Genomic DNA, 20,864 nt, shown 5'->3' with positions numbered 1-20,864 from the left:
ACTGTTTGAATATGGGATGTTTTAAAATCTTTGTCTCTAGATGATCCATAAAAATATCTGATAGCAATGGGCTTAGAGGATTGCCCATTATAAGTCCTGCACTGTTATTTGTATATAATTCATTATTAAATTCAAAGTAGTCCTGGTTTATGCAAACTTCAAGAAGATGTAAAATTTCAGATGTAATGATTGGATTTGTACTATTTTGGTCTAAAAGGTTTTTTACTAGAATAAAAGTTTTTGTGGGAGGGATACTAGGAAAAAGATTTTTTACGTCAAATGAAATTAATCTGGAGTTGTTAAATCTAAAAGGTAAATTTAATGTTGTATAACGATGTTATTCGAAGCATTCTTATTCGGAGCGATATATTGATATCGCGATTACAAAAAAGTTTTCCCATTCTATTAAAAGTTCCGTCTGGAGACAGTGTCTTATCTAACAGCTTCTGCGTGAAATTACATACGTAAGTTAAGGATCGTGTGTTTATAGATAACATTCTCCCGAACAGAACGTTCCAAGTGATTATGAGAAATTTTATAACTGGAATGGAGGAAATTGATTAATGGACTTCTACAGAATTCTTTCTTAATACTGATTTTGGTTAGATATGCCCTGCACTCAAAAAGCTACTTTTGAAAATATGACCAAACGGGATGGAAGCTTGTTGTTTTCATTTGAAGAAAAACCTCCTAATCATGGAAGAAATACAAAAAATTACCAACAACCTTCAACTCTCGATACATGAACATCTAAGAGTGCTATAGCGACAAAGACTGAAGTCCAGAGATCCAACTCTAATAGGATGGGTACTAGGAGGAGTACCTGTACCTAGTATCATGTATTACACAAAATCCAGTTGGTGGTTTTGAGCTATCAAGAAAAACATGGACACATATCAATAGAGTCCGCACAAATAATAATAGTGACATATATCGTTATAATTTACAAAAGGTATAAAAATTGACTCAAGCGTCCCATAGGATTAGTTTGGGCAGCGTTCAGTAAATTAAACTATGTATTTAAATCGGACTTACCCATATGCCTCACAAGAAAATCTTTGACTAGTGTGTGTTACTTGTATTCACAGGTAACAGGAGAATTGGGCAGGACACGTCACCAGATTATCAAACAATCGATGGACAAAACCTATTGTCGAGTGGAGACCAAGACAAGAAGGACTACGGAAAAGAGAACGCCCACCAACCAGATGAACTGACGATCTGAAGCGTGCTAGCGGTAACTGGATGCGAGCAGCCCAAGACGGAGACATTGAAAGAGCTGAGGGAGACCTATGTCCAGTAGTGGAAGCATACAGGTTGATGATGATGATGATAGAAACTGAGGTAGCTTGCTGTATCATTAATTAAGCTTTTAAATAGATATTTGAAATGTCAGCAACTATTGACATAATTTCTCCAATATTTATTGGTTACTCTGGAGACATGGGTGGACTACTTTCGATCCTTATTTACTAAAGATAACGATAAGACGATAATAAACCGTCAACACTAGAGGTGACTGCAAACCAAGAAATAAATATTGAGGAGGAAAAGGTAAAGAAAGCATTAAGGAAATTAAAAAGGAGGAAATCACAAGGAGAGGATAGAATACCGAACAAACTCCTAAAGTTGGGAAAGTCAGATCTGACCAAACAACTACTAAAACTAATCTAAAAAATAATAGAATAAAACCGAATTCTTCAAGAATGGTGATCAAGTATTCCAATACCTCTCTTCAAAAAAGGAGGCAAATCAAACCCGGAAAATTACAGAGAAATTAATTTATTAAACATAACAACACTAAACTAAAGTGATAACAAATAAACTGAATTAAATTATAACACTAGCAGAAGAACAGCAAGGTTTTTGGTCGAGAAGATCATGCACCGACGCTATATTTATAATGAGGCAAGTGCAAAAGATATCATTAAAACACAAAAAAACCTGCATATCTATGTTTCGTGAATCTTTAGAAGGCGTTTGACTGGGTCAAATATTAAAGACATTTACACTTATTGTACGCAAGAGAGATACATTTAGGAATAATCAAAACAAACAAAAATATCTACCAAAATAACACAATAAAAGTAAAAGTAGAAGTAGAACTAACTGACCCTGTTGAAGCTGGCGATGGGATAAGACAGGGAGATTTCATGAGTTCTTTATTGTTAAACCTGATTATTGATGAAAAGTAAGAACTAAAAAAAGATACGAAATGAGAGAAAAACAACTTAAAATATTCTTCTGTGCAGACGACGCAACACTACTCTCTCAAGTAAAGATGATTTACAACGTATGCCAAATAAATATAACCGCCAGAAAAGTTAACATTTCTTCAAATTACTTTTCCCAAAAAAAAACAAAATGCATGGTTATTGCATGGGTTTTGCAAAAGCAAATTTCTTCTTCTTCTTCATGTGCCATCTCCTCTAAAAAGGTTGGCAACCATCATGGCAATTCGCACTTTCGATACCGCTGCTCTAAAGAGGTCAGCAGAAGTGCAGTTAAACCAAGCTCTTAAATTGTTTAACCAGGAGATACGTCTTCTTCAGCGACTCCTTTTACCCTATGTTCTTCCTTGTATTATTAATTGCAGCAAGTTTTAACGGTCGTCCCTCATGACATGTCCCAGATATTGCAGTTTTCTGACTTAAATTGTATTTTGAACCTCTTTATCTTTTCCCATTCTTCTCAACACCTCGACATTCGTGACTCTATCCACCCAACTTATTCTTAATATCCTTCTGTAGGCCCATTAGTCGAAGGCATCTGTCCAAAACATCTTTCTTTAATGTCCAAGCCTCCAACCCATAAAATAATACGGAAAACACGTAGCATCTCAGAAGTCATATCTTTAAAGAAATTGAAATGTCCTGGCTGCAGAGTACTTTTTTCAGTTTGTTAAAAGAATTTCTTGCCTGTCCTATTCTTGCCTTAATCTCTTCTGTGTACTCATTATATTCGTTAATTATTCTACCCAGATATTTATATTTTTCAACTTTTTTAATTTGTTCTCCATGTATTGTTATGTTTTCTTGGCGCTGTTGGGCTTTTGTAATTACCATAAATTGTGTCTTTTTTGTGTTTAGGGACAGTCCGTTTTCTTCACTGACTTCTACCAATCTGTCAACCATTTGTTGTAAATCCTCAAGACATTCCGCTAATAAAATAGTGTCGTCGGCAAATCGTATATTATTCATTGGTCGGCCATTTACTTTTATTCCCATAGTTAGTTCTTCTAGTGCTTCCTGGATTATTTCCTCTGGATACAAATTGAACAAAGTAGGAGACACGACACAGCCCTGCCTGACGCCCCTCTCAATCTGTATTTCATTTGAAAAGACGTTGTTCTCTTTTACCATAGCGATCTGATTATATTCGTATAATCGTATATAACTCATATCTAAGTTTTTCTTTTCAAGTAATTCGATTAGACGGTTATGTCTGATCTTATCGAAGGCTTTGTTGTAATCCAAGAAACACATATAAACTGGCTGATTAACATCCATGCACCTTTGCACAAATACATTCACAGCGAACAGGGCTTCCCTCGTTCCCAGTGCATTTCTAAATCCAAATTGTGTGTCACTGATGTCCTGCTCAAGTTTGTTGTGTACTCTCCGGTGTATAATTATTAAAAATATTTTGAGCGCATGGCTCATTAAACTTATTATCCGGTGGTCTTGGCATTCTTTTGCATTTGGTTTTTTTTTTTTGGTAATGTTATGAATGTTAACATCAGCCAATCTCTGGGAACGATTCCTGTACTGTATATTGTATTGAATAAGTCGACCAATATTCCAACTTGCTGTTCTTCTATTAACCGTATTATGTCTACAGGTATTTCGTCAGGACCTGTTGCCTTGTTGTTCTTTGTTCGCTTTATCGCCTCTAATACATCATCTTCTTTTATGTCTGGGCCGGTGTCGAACTTTTCCTGCTCTAGTACTATCTTAGTCCGTTCATCTTTAAATAGCTTTTAAATATATTCCTGTCATCTTTTAAGCCTTTCACCGACGTCTATAATTATTTTGCCGTTTTTATCCAGCAGTATATTTGATTTTTTCTTAATATTAGTGCCTGTTATTTCCCTAATTTTATATGAAGGTTTAAATTATCATGTTTTTCTACCAACTGTTCAATCTCTTCGCATCTGTCACTATACCATCTTTCCTTTGCATCTCTGATCTTTCTCCTTATTTCTGTGTGTATAATATAAAAGCAAATTTACTAAGATGTAAATTGGAGCTGGAAGGTCAGATAATAGAACAAGTTATGCGGTTTAAATATCTAGGCATCACATTATCTAGCTACGGAAAGCTCGAAACGGAAGTGGAAGATCAAGTGAATAGAGCAAACAGTGCCGCAGGTAGCCGACTGACAACAAATAGAGTAGTTAAGACGGTACGAGATGGTTCCCCAATAGGAAGATGATCAGCATAAAAACCACGAAAACGATGGAACGACAACTTACTGGAGGCCCAGTAAAAAACAGATAAAGTCATTTTTACATTAGAAGATGAAGAAAAAGAAGAAGACTCTGTAGGGTGCACCTCCTAAAGGTCATATTTCGAACTCCAACATGACTTCTATAATTCTATCTTGGTCGACAGAGTTATAATATGGATTCTTGTTACTGTATCTATTGTAGTTCCCAAGATTTACTCAGAGTCACAACACTCTCTGTCTTATGACTATAATTTTATTACTTCAAATTGCTTATTTTTATAGCAGAAATACTATTATAAAACAGCTGAGCATCATTGTAATGAAACTACGCTCTAACTGGCATTCTTGTACATTGCTTATAAGCTTCAAATCTAATAGTGCTTCGAAATCTTCTACTTCTGATCTAATTCTAGAATTGTTAGAGGTGTAGTTTGCATAAAACAGAAGCAGGTAACCTATTAAGAGCAAATACATTTTAAAATGTGACATTTTGACCTTTATACACTTTTCAAATAGAAAACATTTTTTGGCACTGCTAACCTACACACAGCACTTGGCTATCCATACGATTAACTAAGATACTTTATAGTTTGTTTAAACCCATCCACTGAGTTATTCGTTAAGTTTTGTACGCATATCAGTTACTGGGAACTGTAAACAAACGATTGCCACAACCTTTTTAAAAAAACTTCTGGCTTAAATTTTTTATAGATAATAGACGCAGACCTTTTACCAACCTTTAATACCTAATATTTCTTTTTTAGTGTAAATCTTATTAAAGGTAAGGCCCATGCATGTATCAGCTATTTATTTTATTTTAGGGATATTAGTGTATTGCGAATTGTACAGGGTTTCAAATTTTTAAATATTTAAAAAAATAAGGTAAAGAGACGCAAGCAAATTAGTTGATTACAATTTTAATAAGTAATATTTTTAATTAACTAATCTTTGACGTTTCGATTTCTGCTCTAGAAATCGTTTTCAAAAAAAGATTATTAGTTTTTATGAAAGTTTGTGTTATTGGTTATGTCATTTTAAAATTGACCTGCTGGACCTCGATCTTGTAGGCAAACAGCATATAATGGCTGTACAAATGTGGGTGGTGTTTTTATCCTAGGAATATTAAATTTTGATTATTTTGTGTATTTTGTGTTATATGTGTAAAAAATTGTGTCGTTATTGTGGTTGAGTATGTAAATTGATCAAAAATCGATTTTGTGTTTATGTGTATTCTGTGTTGCATATGTGTTGTATGTAAGATTGTAGATATGTTTTTAGACCTCCTATTACTGTGATTATTTATATATTTATATATTCTTGTTGTTGACTTCTTCTTTTAATATTAACAAAATTTTTTGATATGATTTAATTGCAACCAACAACAGCAATCAACTTAATATTAACAATGCTGGACTTTCTTCTTCTTGATGTGCCTATTCGTTACGAATGTTGGAGATTATCATGGCGATCTTTATCTTATCTTCAGCAGCGCGAAAAAGCTGCACAGATGTTGTATTGAACCAGATTCTAAGGCTCTTTAACCAAGATGTTCTTCTTCTTCCTGGACCTCGTTTTCCAAATATTTTTCCTTGCAGGATGGCTTGAAGGAGAGCATATCTGGATTCATTTCGCATAATATGTCCGAAGAATTGTAACTTTCGAGCTTTGATGGTGGTCAGTACCTCTCGGTTCTTATTCATTCTTTTGAGGACCTCCTCATTTGTGACTTTTGTGTCAGTCATATCTCAAATACTTCTAGTTTTCTGCACATATCGTCGTTCAAGGTCCACGATTAAACACCATCAAAAAGGACAGAGAAGACGTAGCATCGCAGCATTCTTACTTTTGTAATCAAGAGAGAGGTTGTGACTCTTAAAGAAGGCCCCCATCCGATTGAAGGTGGATCTAGCTTTTCCGATGCTTGCTCTAATCTCCTGGTTGTTGGTCCATTCTTCATTTATTATGGTGCCGAGGTAGTTGTAGTGCGTCACTCTTTCTACAGGGGATTGATTGACGTAGAGTTGACCTTCTGTTATCCTCTTCTTGCTAATTATCGTAAGCTTTGTCTTCTTAACGTTTATATTGAGTCAATATTGTTGACTGTAAGACATGATTTTGTTCATGAGAACTTGTAGGTCTTCTAAGTTGTCCGCAAATACTATGGTGTCATCTGCATATCTGATGACTATCTGTTGTTTCTGTTATCTGTTGTTTAGTCGGTAACCATTTAGTAGAATACCTTTCTTAAATTCGTGCAAGATTCGATAAATATTCTTTCAGACTACAGATTGAAGATTAGAGGAGACAAAATACAGCCTTGCCTCACTTCACGCTTGATTTTCACATAGTCAGTGTATTCACCGCCAACTCTGAGATTTGCTGTCTGATTCCACTAAAGATTTCTAAATATTTTCAGATCTTGGTTGTTTATTTCTGCTTATTTTAGTATTTGCATCATCTTGGCGTGCTGTACTCTATCAAACGCTTTCTCGTAATCAACCAGACATGCGTATACGTCGCAGTTGACGTCTCTGCATCTCTGGAATAAGACTTGCACTGAGAACAAAGCCTCTCTAGTACCAACAGCATTTGTGAACCCGAACTGGTTGGGGGAAATTTGACTTTCACACAGCTTGTAGATTTTCTTATGAATTATCTTTAGAAACAATTTAAGGAGATGACTCATGAGGCTTATAATACGGTAATCTTCGCATTTCTTGGCTCCGGGATTTTTGGAAGTGTAATAAACTCAGATTTCAGCCATTCTGTTGGTATTTCTCCAGAGTTGTATATATTGTTGAATATCTTTGCGGTTATTGTTATTGATTCGTTGTCCATTAGTTTGAGTAGTTCTGCTTGTATATAATCAGGACCTGTCGCTTTGCCATCCTTTAACTGTGTTATTGCGAAATAAACTTGCTGCTGTAATATTCTTGGTCCATCATTTAGCTCTTCTTCTAACTCAAAGGTGTTATCTCTTTGGTTTTCAAATAGTTTTTCTAGATATTCTTTCCACGTTCTTATTTTACTCTGTTTGTACAAGATGATGTTTCCATCAGAATCAATTATATTTCCTTCTGCCTTCGTCTTAGTTGCCCTATAAGTTCTTTAACTTTCCTATGTACATTGTGACTATCGTATTTTGACTGCAGAGTCTTAATTTCTTCGCATCTTTCCCTTGCTTCTTATTCTTTCGCTTCTCTCATTTTCGTTTTTATTAATATATTTATGGTTTTGTATTTATCTGGGTCATTTTTGGCTTCTCTTCTTTTGTCTATTAGCTTTAGGATCTCATTTGTCATCCATGATTTTTTCTTCATTAATCTATCTGTCTCTAAGTGTTTATCCTTTACATTTTGCACTATTCCTGTAATATGTTTGATCGGTTGTTCTTCATTCGAATCGTTTTTAATTGCAGTCACTTGCTTGTTTAACGTGGCTTGGACTCTCATCCTCGTATCAAGGTCTTTCAGCATACGTAAGTCGTATGGTTGTGCTCTCCTTTTCTGCACTGTTTTGAGTTTGACTCGAAATACTTCCACTAGTGGAACGTAGTCTGTCTCCAAATCTGCAATGTTGGACTTAAATCACCAAAAACATTCAATAAATATTTCTATTAAATTTAAACCTATGGTCAGTAAAGACAGTCAATCAGACGTAGTTTATAAAGTAAACTGTAAAGACTGTAACTCATTATATACTGGACATACACATCAATATTTATATAGACGAATTATTGCACATAAAAACACTATAAAACATAATAAATCTAAGTCTAGTAATCTAGTAAATGTATATATTAACTTAATTACAACTGCAAAAGAACCGTATATACACAATTTGCAATACACTCCATATATATTGTCGCTCAATACAATAATTAGAATTGTAAAACTTAAATTATCTGATCTGTGCATCTAGCTGGATCTGACCACTCCTCGCGTGCAGGAGAGAACAACTCCAACAATCGCCCCCCACCCCCACTGCCGCCTCCGAGGTTTCCCAACAGCGCCGTTTGACAATGGGACAGTCTTAATATCGCCACCACCTTCAGCTTGCCGATGACACCCCTTCTAGTACTTGAAGACCATCTAGTGGAAATAATAGCTCAGAGGAGTCGAGCTTGTGCCACGTTTCTTCGCCACAGCTTCAAGAGGCCCCAACGACACTAACGCACCACTGCCCGAGTTATTAATCAGTGCGGTTGAAAAACGTATTAGGTCTAAAAATTAAATTGTAGCGTCAACTGATTCTGAAATTATTTACTGCTATGCCTGTGCATATCGAATGTATCAAAAAGTGATAACTGATCCGTGTAAATTTCATCTCTACGTTGCGTTAACTCATTTTAATAAACTACTTGCTACCTTACTGTTCGTCAATTATATTTAAATATAAGACAAATAGGTTTTATTGTTTAGTTGATCTTACGTTTTAAATTTTAGGTTACAGGGATCGGTTAAAATGTTTTTAAAACATTCGCTGGAATCAAGTGCGCGTTTGACTCCGTGATGAAGACGATTTATCAATTTGAAACTATTCTTCCAAGGTTTAATATTGGCCTTAAAATGCTCATTTATTCGAATAAAAATGAAGTGAATTGCCGCCAGTGCCGTCAAAAGTTTTTTGCAGACTATTTTCCAAAAAAAAAGAGGTGGCCCGAAGATTATTCTTGAATCAGCCGAGAGAATTGTTCGATGATTTGAATTTTTATTAATAACAATATCTAAGAGACTTGTAATCAATTATATTTATTTTGTTTTCGCCTTCTCTCGACTGAAATATTTTCGATGAGAAAAGAACTTTAGATGAGTTTAAAAAACTGACCCCTTCCCCAAGTGCGAAATAAACCTTCGTTCGACAGAAAAACTACTTAAATTTGATGATTAACTATCAGCTAATAATTTAAGTGCGAATGTAAAACAACTTAAATTATTAACTAAGCCAGCTTTTACCTAAGCATGCACCTACATTATATTCCTTTTAATTTTGTAGAAATCGTAGATTTTCTGATATGTCCTTGTAGATTAAAAGTATTTCCTTTTTCTCATTTTTGGTACAAACAGCATGTAATAAATTTATCTTTTTATTGATATTTTTACACGTACCAAGTTTGACTAATATTTCATGTACGCTTTAAAAATTAGAAATGATAATTTAGTAATACTGCAAATATGATCTGGATAAACATTGATATTTACTTTTAATTTAAGAAAGTTAAAATGTACTTCATTTCTAATATTCAGCAATGCAAAACAACATTAATAATATTTTTGGATTCTCCTATTTTTTAAACTAAATTATTTTGACATAGCAACTGTTTAATAAAAAAATATAAAGACCAAAGTAAGCAGAAATCCTAAATATAATCGGCTAAATATAGTAGAGAAAAATACAATAATCATACAAATTGGGATGGGCACTGTCTTTGATTTGAATAGTTTTAAGGTTCGATACACGCTCCAATCAAAAAATGTTCGAACGCATTAGTATAAAAGTGGATCTAGCCATGAACATATAAATCTTCCGTTGAGAGACACAACTTTTTAAATCTACAGATATATCAAGAAATACAAAAGTAAAACTCTACAAAACAATAATACGCCCAGTCCTAACATATGGTTCATAAACCTGGACTCTAACAAAGAGCAATGAAAACATGTTAGAATGTTTCGAAAGAAAAATACTAAGGCACATCTATGGAGCGGTAAATGAAAATGGTGTCTGGAGAAGACGATACAACTTCGAACTCTATAGGATATACCAAGAACCAGATATCGAAAAACACATAAAGATAACACGTCTGAGGTGGGTAGGCCATGTAATGCGGATGGAGCAAACCGACCCAGCTAGAAAAACGCTCCTTGATAGACCAATTGGTCAAAGAAGAAGAAGAGGAAGACCCAGAACAAGATTCCTAGATAACATCGATGAAGACATGAGAAATATGGAAATACGTGCTTGGCGGAGGAAGGCGATGGATAGGGACGACTGGAGAAAAATTCTTGGGGAGGCTAGGACCCACACAGGGTTGTAAAGCCAAAATGATGATGATGATGAGAGACACAATAGATATTCCAATAAATTATATCCGAAATACCTCCATCTCCTTGGATCCATATTATCTTTTTGCCAATTTTGTATTCTCATTGAACTTAAATTTTTTAAGATGATATATCGGTTTCATGAGCCGTTCTTCCTGGCCTCTCTGCACATTTACTATCTACCTGAGCCTCTTAACTCATCTCGTTTGTTATACTTGGGTGGTCGTATATGCTTTCGAACTCTTCATTTATTCTAATTCGGTATTGCCCAGTTGTGCTGGACAATATATCCACTGCAGGACCACATTTTCTCTATATTTTACGTCTATCGAGCGCCGTGGTAAAGGAAAATGGTGTCAAACAAAGCAACAACATACTATTAAACATACTGACTAGGTTCCATAAACAAACAAAAATTAAGAAGCCTCCAAAAAATATATTATGACAAGACTGTCAAAATTAGAAGGTAGCAATAAAAGAGCTTCATCCAGACCTAGAAATGGTTCTAGAAGTCATTAAATTATTGGCTTTGAATGCTAATGGTCTAACGAAGCTTAAAAATTCCCTGCAGATGTACCTAGATCAACAAAAAATAGACATTTGCCTTGTTCCTGAAACTCGTTTTAAAAATGAAAGTTATATAAAGCTAAAAGGATACTGTACATATCACACAAATCATCCAGCAAATGCTGCAAGAGGAGAAAGTACAGTGATTATAAAACAAAACGTTAAAGATCATGAAGACACTTAAATTATTGCAGCAATCAAGTTAAAATTGCAGCAATATATTGTCTACCAAAATATAATTTCAAAAAACAAGATTACTCGGAACTAATACAAAGCCTTGGCGAAAAATTTATCTTAGGCGTATGCGAACCACACCTACTGGGGCTCCAGGTTAATCATCCCCAAAGGGCGTGCACTATATTGTGCAGCTAGAAAGCATAACTGTAACTTTTATCCGACTGGTCTACATATACGAATAAGATACTAGACCTATTAGATTTCTATATTGCTAGAAAAATCACACAAATTTTTATTAAAATAGAAGAGGGGCTAGACTTAGAGTCATTTCACTCCTCAGTAACAATAACAGTAAGCGATAAAATAATTATAAAAGAAGAGAAACAAACATTGTCTAACAAGACCACAGATTGGACAGGTTTCTTACAGGTTTTAGAAAACAGAATAAAACTGAATGTCAGCTTGCAAACAATTGAAGAGCTTGACCAAAATACAGGGAAGTTAAACATAGATATACAGCAGGCAGCGTGGGTGAACACTATGCTAATTAAAAGTAGGACAAAAGGTAATAATTATCCAACTGAGATGAGAATTATGGTTGCCGAAAAAAGATGGCTGAGAAGGAAATGGCAGCAATGCAGAACAATTGTGAATCAAACCAGGTTAAATTAACTAATGTAAAATATAAGCAGAGAAATTTAAAAAATTAAACAAAAATCAATATACAAATTCTTATGGTGACTATTCATTTTGAAGAGCCACAAGAAGACTCAAGAGGCCAACAAGACAAAATCCACACATTAGAAAATCTGATAGTGCATGGAATAAAAGTAACCAGGAAAAAGCGGACACGTTTGCTGATAATATGGAAAATACTTTTAAACGCATGATACGCAATTTCAGATTGCTAACTTTCCAATAGTAGATAAAAATATTAGGGAAACAGTGCAATTAATAGCACCTAAAGAAATTAAAACTGAAATACTAACAATCATTCATCCAAAAAAGGCACTGGGTATGACCTCATAACAAGAAAAATATTGAAAAAGTTGCCGAAAAACAATAGTTAAGCTATCAAATCTATTTATTGCGTCGATTAGTTATAGATTTCAACAAAAAAAAATAAAACACCTTTAGTATTAAATGGCACTACTATACCCCATGCTAATACAGCAAAATATCTTTGCATGAATCTAGGTGTCAGGCTAAAATGGAAAAATCACTACAAAAAGAACAAATATAGAAAGCTGTACTGGCTCCTTGGAAGAAAATCGGAGCTATCAATACATAATAAGCTTTTGACATATACACAAGTACTGAAGAAGGCATGGACGTGTGGCATACAACTCTGGGGATATTTTAGTGTGGGTAGCATCAAAATGATTCAAAGTTTTCGGAATAAAGTACTGAGCGACATTTTAATTGCTCTGATGCATAAGAAGTAGCGATCTACACAGAGACCTAGCTGTGGAAATGGTCACATATAAGATTAAAGAATTTGCAAAGAAGCATGAAAACAGATTTCATAACCATGCAATCGTAAAGGCTATTTAACTGCTGGATCAGCATCGAATATCGAGAAGACTCAAAGGAACTAAACATTTCGAATTAGTGTAAAACCTCTTGAATGCAAATAGTTTATGTGTAAAAGTCCTGTGCGTAATAAGTGCTATGTTGAAGCCAAAAAATTGAAGAATATCATTGGGGGAGAACTCAGCAAGCAATAGTTTTTAAGATGGTTAATAAAAAAATTGGCTCGTTATTGTAATTTTCTGTGACTACCTGTAAATAACTAAGGCACCGCTTAGGTGTTTTTTTAAATAGAAAAATGCGTTTAAAATGTCTTAGAATTAGTTTATTTTATTTTGTAATGGTCCACGTTTCTAAATTGTTTGTTATGACTGGTCCAATCATTGATCTAAATAGCATCTTTGTTATGAGTAATAGTGGCCCCAAAATACTGCAATTTTTTTTCACACGTTCAAAATTGTATGTATTCATAACTATATTTTTTCCTATTCTGTCTTTGTCTACTCTACAATGAATGTGCGTATATTTCTTCTTCTCTTCATCGATCTTTTGTTCTACTTTTACTGTTACTAACTGTTATTAACAGTGTCTATCCCGTCAGCGTATGGCACAATCATTAGAGGGACTGATCTGAGAAAATGTGGTGGCCATATTTATCACAATATTAAAAAGAAGTAGTAATAGTATGTCGCCTTGTTTTAAACTACTGGTAATAGAATAACTTTTAGCGGTATATTTCTCTACTCTGACCTTAGTCGTTGAAATCTTATTAATTATTTCAGTTAAATTGATACATTACACTTTCCATGACCATCCACATAGAATTCTTTACTCTGTTATCATAAGCTTGTCAAAATCTTCAAACGACTAATAAACATCTGTAATAAATTCTTCTCCAGCAATTTTCTAATAGAAAAACTCTGATCTACCGTCTTCCCTGCCAAAAGCCGCACTGGTAGTCTTCGAGATTCTTTTGTATCACACTATTATACAGCGTGTAAATCTTACACAATGCTCTGTCATCTTAGGGATAATTTTACCTTTATTTCATTCCTCACTCATCTGCTCTCCTGCATATTTTATGGGTTCTGTAATTATGTTGTCATTTCCAAGGATTCTGTTGTTTTTTAGCTGCTGGATTGATTTTTGATACCTCATTTTGCCCATTTATCTGATATGTCGTAATTGCGATGTTGGCTTTACCCCTTATATGCAATAATTTGTTAAAATATTTTTTCTGTATTTTGGTTTTAATTAAGGCATTTTTCTAGAGAACTACTTCTACTATTCAAAAAAGAAACAAAAAAACAGAAAAAAAACTACAGAAGCATAAACTTGTTAAATACTACCCTAAAACTTACAACTAAAGTTTTACAAGAACTAATGAATCAGAGGATAAGTTTAGCAGATGAACAACAAGGTTTTCGTACTAGAAAATAGTGTACAGATACAATATTCGTCATAAAGCAAATTACTGAGAAATCACTAGAGTATAATATAATAGACCAGCGTTTGTCTTCTTAACTTGAAGAAAGCATTTGAGAAAGTAAAACTCAAAGATGTCATTCATGTAAGTACTTCTAAATATCATAAAAACTATTGAAAAAATCTACCAAAACAAGTCAGAATGGAGAACTTACAGAACCTATAGACATAGGCAGCGGAATAAGATAAGGGAACCCATTGAGCCCTTTGCTCTTTAATTTAATTATGAATGAAATCATCAATCAGATGTAAAATAGAGATCCACTAATGGAAACCACTAGTGGAAATAAAATATCTTAGAATTACACTGTCCACTATGGAGACCTAAAGTAGAGTACCTGAAGTAAGAGATCAAGTACAAAAAGCAAATAGGCTGGTAGGATGCCTTAATAACACTATATGGCAAAACCGACACATTACCACTGAGATGAAGTCATGAATTTTAAAAGCCAATGTAAGACCAATAATGACATATGCCACAGAACCAAGACCCGACACAGCCACAATACAAAGACTACTAGAAATGGCAGAGAAGAGAGTACTAAGAAGAATTACAGGAAATACGCCGAGAGTTCGAATGAGGACATTAGCAGCAAATAAGGAATAAACAAATAAATAAAATAAATAAACGAATGTACACCTATACAGAAAAAAAATGGAATAACCACATGAGTAGAATAAGGAAAGCCATGTGATCAAATTAGCAAGAGATAAATTACCAATAAGTAGAAGTATCGGACGACCGCGCAAAAAATGGAGTGACAACCTTCCATATCCGCCAATAAACAAACAGAATTACTTCTAAAGAGGAAGAAGAATAAAAAAGGCACTGTGGTTCCCATAAAGTTTATGTATTATGTTAAATTAATATTGCCATATAAATCCAAGTTCATTATTTGTAAGCATTCTATCAGTTTTGATTTCGTGTGGAATTTCATCAGAAGGTTTTTACGACACAAAATATTTTTTGTCTGTGTCACAAAGCAAAGGAAAGATAAACAAACAACATTGGGAGATGAGAAATGGATATAAAATACATCTAGTAATATATTAGATATGGCAAAATGAAACAGGATTAAAAGTAAAAATGTTATTAAACGCTAAAAAGGAGCAAATAATCAAAACAATAAAACATTGCAAACTTGAGTAATATAGGAATATAGCGATATTGAAGCAATAAAATACCAATTGATAATAAAAGTCGGAAAAACTTAAAAAAGTCAACACAAAAATTTAGGAAGATCTCAAATGGGTAAATAGGTAGAAGAGGAAATTCAAAAAAGCAAACGAAAATGATAGAAAAAATTTCAAAAATTTGATTCTACAAAAACGTAATTGTTTAAACCGAATTAAGTTGAAAAAGAAGAAAATATTGCTTATTATTAAACATTATATGATTTTAAGGTTTGTTTTTCTTCTTATAGTCCTGCTATTCCAAACCGAAGCCGTTTCAAGCTTGGCTTTTTTCTACTTTTGCTTTAATTTCTTAATGCTAATAATTTTTTATTGAGATTTTTTTAAATTGAACTTGAACCAATGCTACCAAAGGTTTCTTAGCATTGTGTGGTTTAGATGAGTAGACTACCCCGTCAAATACCACGTTTACCAGCATTATTTAATTAAACATTAATTATAATTTAGAAAATGTTTTCCGTTGTCAGATTTCACAATAGTTGAGTTGGATAAATCAGTCGAATCCGAATGCTGGTCAGTTATGTATTCCCAATTTTTCTCTACTGTTATGAGAGCTGGATTCTTAACCCCTTACTAGAAAAACAGTAGATATACAACCTACATCCTGGCGCAACCCCCAAATCGCAACTTCTTTCTGGTCGTAATTGCCAAACGGATGACGTATGAGATATCGTTGAAAAGGGGATGAAAAATTTTATATGTGGTTCGTCTGTGTACATATAGTATTTGGTCAGTGATTTTCGTAATATACATTATATATAATTATATATTGTATAGAGCACTTGGTGCAAAATTGAGCGAGTTAGGATTTGCTAGAGATCAAAATGCGATAAGAGAAGATTCTGTGCCAATGGTTTTGTTTTGCCGCCTTTAACAATAAATAGGCAGTTAAAATTCAATTATATTATGTATAAGGCCGCTTTGGATCCTATCATATATCATTGACATGAATTATGGAATTTTATTGTGTGACCCCTCAAATTAAAGGATTTTGAATGACAAACTACGTTGTGATGCGGGATGAGAATTGTCATGTGTTTTACATGCCAAATTGTACATGCATTGTCCCTTGCCTTTTCAAAATCATGCTGTTGGAGGTTCATGTTTAACGGTGAACGTAGTACATTAGACACATATCTATCAGTGGACGTTGCCACAATGGCATACGTGGGAACATGACACCTCAAACTTTTTTCCTACCAAACCCTTTTGATAATGCCACCATCTTTGTTTTTTTTTTTTATAAAAAAATCATCTACGTCTAATCTCCTTTCCTAACGAAGATATACTGCAATGCCCTTTTAACATGCTCCAAAACACATGAAACATAGTGCATTCAACCCCATTTTTCATCCCCTTGTCAATATATCTCATACATCATTATACGTCATGCCGTTTGGCAATTACGACCAAGGAGGGGTTACGATTATGGGGTTGTGCCAGGATGTAGGTTGTATATCTACTAAAAATGTATCGAAATTTTTGAAATGTACATTTGTGTGAGAATACTATGTATTCCCTGGATCAAAAGAACAACAAATATCGAAGTTTTATAGACATGCAATATTTCGGTTGATCATTGAAGAAGAAATTTAGGTGGAAAGGTAAATAGGAAGATTCTTGGCTTAAGGAAGAACTAAGTGCGATATTGGCTCGGCAAAAGATCGACCGAGATCTTCAGAGCCGCTGTTTCGCGTGTATCTGTAGTCAAGTGGATTGCCAACCTTCAAAGGGAAACGGCACAGTAAGAAGAAGAATTGAATAACTTACTGTTCGTTTTTCATTGAGATAAGGAACTCAGTGTTTATAGCACATATATCTTGTTAGTATTGAAAAAGTACTTCGATACTTTGGTGATTTTGAGTAATATACCAATTATTTAACTAATTTGGTAATCCGGGGAAAATTTATATTCGACAAGATAAGGACAAGAAGTTGACAATTTTTGTGAAAATATTTAAAAAAAGAGACAAAAAAGAATCTGCAAAAACTCTATAGATAGAAGTTGTTAATATTTTTTGTTATATAAACTTTTACAGAAACACATTAAACATGTTTTTGAAAGGATCAATGTTACAAACTCACTTAATACACTTCATTGTACTTGTTTTCAAGTTCAAGATATTATAAACACCACAAGGAGTATTTGTAAATATTCCAAGTACTGTTTTTCATATCTTGATCTAGAGATTCAATAGAGTGGTCTCGAGAAAAAAATCAAGTACTGAAGGCGCATCAACAGATAAACAGAGAGAGTTAAAACATAGCCTAACCAAAAAGGATTTATTTCCAGAATGTAAATTTATTATTAATTTTTATAATAATGATAAGCTTAGTAATCTTATAATCTTAATTTCAGCAGCTGCGGAAGATTTTCTGATAATAATTTTGAAAGCGAAATAAGTAATGAAGATATTATTTTTTTTAACACTAATGTTGCCTTCATGACTACTATTAAGCGATCTTTGCATATTATTAAGTTACTATTTCAAATTTTAACCAGAGTGGCAGTAACTGAATTATATTTGGCAATATTTCGATGAAATATTACCAAAAGGAACAAATATTTTATTACCACTTCATTTATTAATTGATATTGTTGGTTTTATAGTTTACCGTCATTCTCAAATCTATAATTTGGTCAGCCTGTGGTGTAATATAATATTTAAGTATTATGTAGTTGCTTTAACAATAACTGAGATACTATAATATTATATTTAAGGATAAGTGAGGCTCTTTATTAGCCAATCTAAAGCAACCTAAGACTACGCATAAATGAAAATTTGTGTGAAGATGATAGACAACAAAATTATCGTATTTTGGCGAAAACTATATACATTCACACAGTTATATAAAAAATTTTCACATATGATGCATTATTCTTTTTATATACAAGATTAAGAAGAAGTTTGATTGATTTGAAAAAGCTTCGCACCCTTTATTATTAATATAATAAACAACAACCTACAAACAAATGATTTAAAATGGGCACCATTTGACTTAGGAAAATTGTCCACAACTTCTACCTTGTAGAATTTGAGTCTTGTATAGATCATTCCTTCTAAAACTGAGTACAACTTGTAGTCGAGTGGGTTAAGATCTGGGCTGGCTGGCGCCTAATGGTCACTACTAATAGATTCAGGTTCATGATTTTTAAGGCACTATTGAGTAGTTTTGGCCTTATGCGCAGGCCTTATGCAGTTAAAATATCCATGGTATATTTTGAAACATAGTGTGGTTTAAGGGCTCCAATAAATTTATTAAAATGTCCTATTGATAATTATTCGCTGCTGTTTCAGCGCCCTTTTCACAAAAATTTAAAGAACTGACGCCGTCATATGACACTCTCCACCAAATCATCGCTGAGGCAAGACAACGATCTTGTTCAGTCCTTGGTACCAATTCGCGGGATTCCTTGAATAACTGTGCATAAACTGTATCGCTTTAAAAGTTTTCTTTACATTATAAATGTTGGCATCTGTTAAGAGAATTTTTTGTAGAGCTCTTTACCGTACAACTACAATAGGCGATGTAACGGCAAGACGTTGTCCTGTTTGTTATATGAAAGCTCCAAGTCTTGTTTGATAATGCGATTCTACGATAGAAAAAAACGCGGTTTTAGTAATTAAAAAATACGAGCTTCTTCTATTCCGCACTTTTGAAGAGCAATGGCAACAATACCATTCCCTTTGTCTGTCCAGTCTATTGTAACGGCTCAAAATAAACTGGAATGTTTTGGCGCGTTTAGAGTACCTACACGTCAACAGTCAGTAATGTCAACATAACTTTTGGCTGTGCGGTCAGTTTGTCCGCCGTCCAAGTTGTGTTTACACTTGTATCAATATTCATGGCAGGACTAGTAATGGTAAGAGACATATATCAGGACATGTTAAGGACAGTATGGTAAGAGATAGGAACTTGGGGCTAGTTGGATTACCCTACATTATTAAGCCTTTAAAAAAAAACGGAAAACCAATATAAATAATTTACTAAAATCTGACGATCATAGCACAGAATAAAAAGAAACTGCAATAGATGGTGAATACTATTCGAGTAGCAGAGGAGTACCATAATGTTAACATCGCAAAAATAAATAAAACACCAACTCATAAATGAAAATGAGAAATTTAAATATCTTTATATACCATTTAAAATAAAGCAATCGGAGCACTAGAAGATTACATAAAATTCCATGTGTCGATCATATTATAAATGAAGAGGCTCTAATAAGAAGAGCTAATACTTAAAAACGGCCAATAACCATAGTTAAACAGCGGAAAGTCTCATACATTGGCCAAATTCTAAGAAACATAATTTGTAATGTCTTCTTAATCAGCAAAATGGGAGGTCGAAGTAGAAGTAGGTCGCAACCAATACTCACTGGTCCAGAAAGATGCGACAAACTTGTGCGACATATATAAAATCAGCACAATAATAAGATGAGCAAAAGAACGATCCCTGCGCATCCTCTAACCAGCATGAAACCTTCCCTACGTAACATACGATTCCAGGAGAAGAAATAGCAACAGAATAGAATTATTTTTACCTGCTTGTTCAATTGGGTTTTTTCAGTCATATACCTTCCTTCTAATATTCACCTCTTCATCTGTTACCCCATTGCTCTCTAATCAAGATCTTAGATACCAAAAACTCAACCTTTCCACAGTCATTTGATCAAATACGATTTTTTTCTCTATGAAAATTCTGAATATTCCCCTGTTGTCCTAAGTTTAACATTTTTCTTCGAGCATTTTCTTTCAATCCGTTTTAACGAGGACAAAAATTAAAGATAACAGAATATAAAGCACGGTATCCGTCGAAAACGGAATAATACGAAAGGTAAAATAATACATCAGAAAAACTATTAATTTAAACATATTTTAGTTTGTTGGTGTGAACTACATTTTATCTTGATAAAATATTCCAAAATATCTCATTGATTTAAGGTTTACAAAGATTTACATTAAAATGAACTGATTATCATTTTTAACTGGTAAATAAAATTTAAAAATATGAACCCCACTTGCTGACCAAATTTGTCTAATTTATATGTAGGTGCATCTATTAAATATAAGGTACGTTGTTGAAAAAATAATGTGCCATGATCGTGTATAAATTTTTTTAAAAGCACGCTCTCGCATTAACACGCAATTCATTGTTTAAAATATTTTTAAACAGTGTTACTATACCATATGATTAATCTTATTGCCAAAACAGTTGTACAAAAATAACGGCTTAGTATCATTTGAATACCAGTATTTAATTTTTCAAAAACAAATTTTTAAAATTATGTTCAAAGAGAGCGGTGTGTTATGTAGGAGAAATAAATGTCATTTATGTTTAAAAGGTTGTGCTATGACCACAGTATGACATCTTCTGCCCTACTCATCGGATAATGGTAGGTTAGAAAATAGAAAG

The 20,864-nt window shown here is 33.6% G+C and overlaps 1 long non-coding RNA gene across 1 annotated transcript in view; it reads left to right on the top strand.

Moving 5' to 3' along the window:
* The window catches only part of LOC140432638 (uncharacterized), a 36,649-nt gene extending 27,943 nt beyond the window's left edge, over window positions 1–8,706 (top strand). The window contains exon 3 of the long non-coding RNA XR_011949827.1: window positions 8,371–8,706. This is a non-coding gene — a long non-coding RNA (uncharacterized lncRNA). The remainder of the gene's footprint in view (window positions 1–8,370) is intronic.
* The last annotated feature ends 12,158 nt before the right edge of the window (window positions 8,707–20,864 follow it).

Source organism: Diabrotica undecimpunctata, chromosome 1 (genome assembly GCF_040954645.1).
Source record: "Diabrotica undecimpunctata isolate CICGRU chromosome 1, icDiaUnde3, whole genome shotgun sequence".
Lineage (NCBI taxonomy): Eukaryota > Metazoa > Arthropoda > Insecta > Coleoptera > Chrysomelidae > Diabrotica > Diabrotica undecimpunctata.
The sequence above is the reverse complement of the archived record's forward strand: the minus strand, read 5'-3'. Positions and strand labels throughout refer to the sequence as shown.